The sequence below is a fragment of the Lathyrus oleraceus genome, chromosome 4, assembly GCF_024323335.1.
Source record: "Lathyrus oleraceus cultivar Zhongwan6 chromosome 4, CAAS_Psat_ZW6_1.0, whole genome shotgun sequence".
NCBI lineage: Eukaryota > Viridiplantae > Streptophyta > Magnoliopsida > Fabales > Fabaceae > Lathyrus > Lathyrus oleraceus.
The window spans coordinates 479924256-479930255 of NC_066582.1; positions in this window are offsets into that span (position 1 = coordinate 479924256).

Sequence of the window (6000 nt, forward strand, 5' to 3'; positions counted from 1 at the left end):
ATTAAAATAAATTGTAAAGCTTATTGGACGAAAAACTAAAAAAGAAACAAAATAAAAATGAAATTATCAACATGTTCTGGTAGGTTTATAAAAATTTAGGATAATGTTAATTTGTGTTTTGAAAGACACAAGTTAAGAATAAAAAAAATAATGTTGAATTGAAAATTATGTATTGATTTTAATAAAATATAAAATTAATTTTTTTATTATTTATTCTAATATAAATTTTTTATAGATGAATTTCTTATCATGTACCCCTAAGACACACGTTAGTCTTATCCAAAAATTTATTAAGTTGCAGTTGATTAAAAAATTAATTTCACATCATTATAATCTTAGACGTTATATTTTGTTGCATGTAACTATTTCCCACCTAGTGCCGGCCAGAACAGAATAATCAATTACATTAAAAATTGAAGCATTTATTGTTCACACATGCTAGAGGGAATCATTCAATTAATAGAAAACCTTTTTGGATTTTAATGGTGAAGATTTGAGTCTTGTACACCTCTAAAATTATTAAATTTTTAATTTTTTTAATTTTTATTTTGAGCCAATCCATACCACTCTTAAACGGTAAAATTGATTCCTTTTATCATATATGTCATATTTTCATCAATAAAAAAAGTTTGATGCTATCCGTATTTCATAACATCTTATCTCTGAAGAAATAATATAAAATTCTCCACGCAGCAGGTTTGCCTCGTCTATAATCATGACCATGAATGTTCCTTGTCATCACATATTGAGATTTGTACATAATAACACTTTTTTTTTATATATTTTGGATAACTCTTTACCATATATATATATATATATATATATATATATATATATATATATATATATATATATATATATATATATATATATATATATATATATATATATATATATATATATATATATATATATATATATATAACAAAATCCATCATTAAATTAAATTAAAAAGTATTATCATATAGAGCATCTCTATAAAATTTAACATCAATATAAATTTATTTAATATGTTAAAGCGAACTACCAAAATTAATGGTTTTTGTAAAATTTTGTAAAACGTTAATTTTTATCCATCTCGTTAACATATAAAATAATTTTTTAGTTGATATATATATATATATATATATATATATATATATATATATATATATATATATATATATATATATATATATATATATATATATAATTTATTATACGAAAACACACACATACATTCGTATAATAAATATATATATGTCATTTGATTCTGACACACACACATTCGTATAATAAATATATATATATAATATTTAAAATATTTAAAATGGAATGAGAAATTAAAATAAAATAAAATAAAATTTATAAATGTGACAGCTAAGTTAGAAATGAGTCGAGTCGATCGAATTCGTCTCAGTTTGACTCGACTCGTTAAAAATTTATTCAGCTCAAATCTCGGTTTGAGTTCGACATAAACATTATTTTAAATTTAAACTCGACTCTTTATAAGTTAACAAGGTTAAACTCGTTAGGTTCAGCCACTACAAGAAACATTTCTCGTTATTGCCACCTTTCTTAGTACTTTGATACAATCATCTACATATAGGTCTGCACTCAGTAGAGATGCAGTCCTCTTTTATTGTTTATTATATTATTATTGATTTGTAGTTGAGGGGAAATCTTCCTAATCCAAGTTTAATATGGAATGAGACACGGACGTAAAGTCCCTTCAAAGACATGAGATACTAATATTGGAGGGCATATAAGTATATTACTTTTGGGACCCCTCTAAAAAATTAGTTGCAAGACCGAACAAAATAGATATTGAGACAAGTAGCACAGTTTATTCATTTTTCGAGTCTTTGGAGTTTAGGAACGAGAGCAACTCGACTTCAAGGCAAGGTTCAAAGATGTTGTCAATCTTGATTATGGCAAGATAGGACACCAAATGTGAATACTTCTGGTTGTGGCATAGGCTTTTAGGCCATGTTCACTTTGAGCTGATTAATAAGATAGTTTCCAAGCAACTCGTGATTGGTTTACCCAAAATTAAGTTTTCTAAAGAAAAGTTATGTGATGTTTGCCAAATGAGAAAGAAAATCGGAGTATATTTTAAATTGGATATTTTGTTTCTACAAGCAAACCTCTTTAGTTTTTATATCTACATATCTTTAGCCCTTCAAAGACTAAAAGTCTATGAGGTAATTACTACGATTTTTCTAAATGAGAAAGAAACTTTTATTACCTTTGTTAGTTTTTCCAAACTTGTCCAAAACAAATTTGATTTGAAAATAATTTCTTGAATAAGTGATCACGGCGGTGAATTTGTTAACCATCATTTTGAAAAAAGTTGTGAAAAAAATGGTATAACCCACAACTTCATTAACATCGCATGTCACGTCTAAACAGGGTAGTCATTATACCTATCCTAGAGAACACCCCATATGAGTTACTTAAGTATAGAAAACTGAATGTTTTCTATTTTCCTTTTTTCATGTGCAAATGCTTTATTTAAAACAATGGTAAAGACAAACTAGGAAAATTCAATATTAAAGGCGACGAGGGAATATTTATAGGGTACTACTTGTCTAGTAAAACCTATAGGGTGTTCAATAATAGAGCATTTATTGTTGAAGAGTTTGTGCATGTAGAATTTGATGAAATTGGATCCCAAGATATGAGGAAAGGTATTCTTCTAAGTTTATGTTTCAGGTGTGTTGATGGAAGATTTAGTCAAAGACAATGATCCAAAAGTTGATCCTATTAAAAGTGAAGACATTAAAAATGATAAAGAGGAACCTAACAAGATGATGATAAATAAGAGACTTCAACAAAGTTTCCTCAAGATTGGATATTGTGAAAGACCATATGTTGGATAACATTCTAGGAGACATTAAAAATGATGTAAGTACGCATTCCCAAGTTAATAGTTTTTTTAACTATTCTGAATTCATATCAGAGATTGAACCAAAAGATGCCACTTTTGCTTTGACTGATGAGGTTTGGTTCCTTGCTATACAAGAAGAGCTCAATCAGTTAAAAAGAAATGACACATGAGATCTTGTCCTGCATTCTTATAATAAAACTGTCATAGGCACCTAGTGGATTTTTGAAACAAACCTGATGAAAATAGAATACTTAAAAGAAATAAAGCAAGGCTGGTGGAAAAATGACACAGTCAAGCTTAAGGGATTGACTATGAAGAGGCATAACTCTCGTAGCCATACTTGAAGCGATTAGAATCCTTTTGGCATTTTCATACTTCCTGGATTTTCAAGTTGTATCAAATGGACGTTAAATTTTCTTTTCTTAATTACTTTATAAATGAAGAATCTACATCTCTCAGCCACCCGATTTTTAGGATCATGAAAATCTTAACTATGTTTTTAACCTGAAACAAGCTCTCTATGGTCTCAAACAAGCTTCTAGAGCTTTTTACGAGCACCTTAATGGGTTTTACCTAAGAAAGGATTTAATCGTGGTACTGTGGACACTACTATGTTTATAAAATGTAAGGGATTACATATCCTTATAGTTTAGATATATATGGATGATATCATATTTGGTTCTACTAATTAAGCTTTCTGTAGAGAGTTATATAGTGTCATGCAGGGAGAATTTGAGATATCCCTAACGAGGGAGATTAACTACTTCTTAGGGTTACAAATAAAGCAAATGGAAAGTGGAACTTTCATTAGTCAAACAAAATATTGCTTGGAGTTACTAAAAAAGTATGACATGAAGAATTCCAAAACCATATACATATCAATAGCTTCCAAATTGATAATTGATAAAGATGAACAAGGATTAGAGATAAAGATCACCAAATATAGAGGTATAACAGGATCTCTACTTTATTTAACAACAAATAGTCCTAATATTATATTTAATGTGTGTATATGTGCAACATTTCAAGCATTACCTTGAGAGTCTCACTTTAAGATCGTTAAAATAATTTTGAGGTATCTAAACAAAACCTCTCATCATAGTTTTTGGTTTCCCAAAGGTAGAGAATGTAACTTATTAGGCTTCTCTTATTCTGATTTTGTGGGGTGAAAATAAGATAGGAAGAATACTAGTGGTACTTGTCACATATTTGGAAACTATTTGGTTTCTTGGCACAAAAAGAAACAACATAGCATTGCTCTTTCTATCGTCGAAGCCGAATATGTTGCCAGTGGAAAATATTGTGTACAAGTCTTATGGCTAAAACAATAGCTACTAGATTATGATTTAAAACTCAGTTGTATTTCAATCAAGTGCGATAACACTAGCGTTATAAGCCTAACTAAGAATCTAAATCTACATTCACACACTGATGATATATAGATTAGGCACCACTTCCTTAGGGATCATGTTTAAAAGTGTAATATAATTTTTAAATATGTGGACATTAAAAATCAACTTGCTAATGTTTTATAAAATCATTATCCGCATAGTCCTTTCACAAAATCCGTGGGAAATTGGAGATCACTGATCTATCTTGCTATGAATAAGCCCAATTTCTATTCTTATTTCCTTTGATATATTTTATCGTGCACAATTTTTTTATATAGCAAGTTACTTTAAATATCAACTCTAATGGTATGAGCTCTTCAAACTTTATCTCTTAGTTATTTTAATTATGTATATGATCTAGTTATGTATATGTGATACTGTTTATTTCTTCATCTTGTAGTTTATATATTATTCTCTATGTTGCATATTTGTTTATACTATATGCATTTATTTATGTATACTATTTCATAGTTTTGTGTCTTAATCATTATGTTTTGCTGCTATATATCCATGTCGTTGTTGTGCATATTTGTTGCCTTTGACATATCTAGTAGCTTGTTTTATTTGTGATATGCTCTTTTACTTTTGTGTATATCTTTCTTCAGCTATTTTAGATTTAGTTCTCTGAATTTTGATACGTAATTGTTGGTTATTTAATTTTAGACTCCTTACTATCCATGTCTTTTTGATCGTGTCAAATAGGAGAAGTGGTAATGAGTCTAATATATTGATTTTTTTTATAGTTTTATGCAATTATAATTTGGTGGTGCACTATTTTAGGGGGATCACAGAGGAAAGCATTGATCACGCATTACTTAGTTCTCTTTTCGACTCAATTCCAATGCAAAAGTTTGCATGTTGTCAAGCATTAAAGTGAGGAAGCCTGGAATTGCCATACTCTCCTAGGGTTTTACTATTTTTCATATTAGTTATCGTTTACTTTATCATTTGAGTAATTGAGTCTCATCTCAGTTAAATCATTACGCATATATTAGAATTAAGTGTTTTTTATTTAATCACATTTTTCATGCATAAATTAAACTCTTTACCTAAAGTCCATGCAAAATGTTTCAAGTCAATAAGTCAAAAACTTGAATAAAAAAAGTCATGAAAGCCTAGTTTAGGTCAGAAAATTCTCGATTCAATCATGAACATTTTATTTTTCCTAAAAATTTCAATTTTAGAAATATGATTCAAATAAGGATAATGTGTGACTCGAGTCGTGGCATGAATGGGTAAATTAGAATTTTTCTTCTAGAATAATGACTTAAATCACAAGATCCCCTGATTCGAATTAGGTAAGAGCTTGATTCGAATTTCATAACAGTATGATTCGAAACATGGTCAAGCTTCATAAGTTGGAGTTCTTCTCTAGTTGTGTGACCAGAATCAAGGAGTGTGAGATCTAGTGAGAGGAGTGTTACTAGGCGCTAAAGCTTTGTGAATTTTGAGTTTCAGATCACATAATCAAATTGTGACAATGTACTCGGGATTGACAATCCAACAAAGGAAAATAATGGTTATCTTTTCCATGGAAGACTTTAGTAGGACAAAGTGAAGGTCGCTACAGACGAAGTTTGGAATTTTTAGTCCCTTCTGTTATATCAAAGGCTTAGACAAGAGACTTTCGATAGGGTTGAGTGAAGATTGTTGAAGATAAAATCTTGGAGTAAACTTTGGATATGGGAAAGTTAAATAATTCAAAGTCGAGTGAAGATCTTATGAAATCCAGCCTTGTGA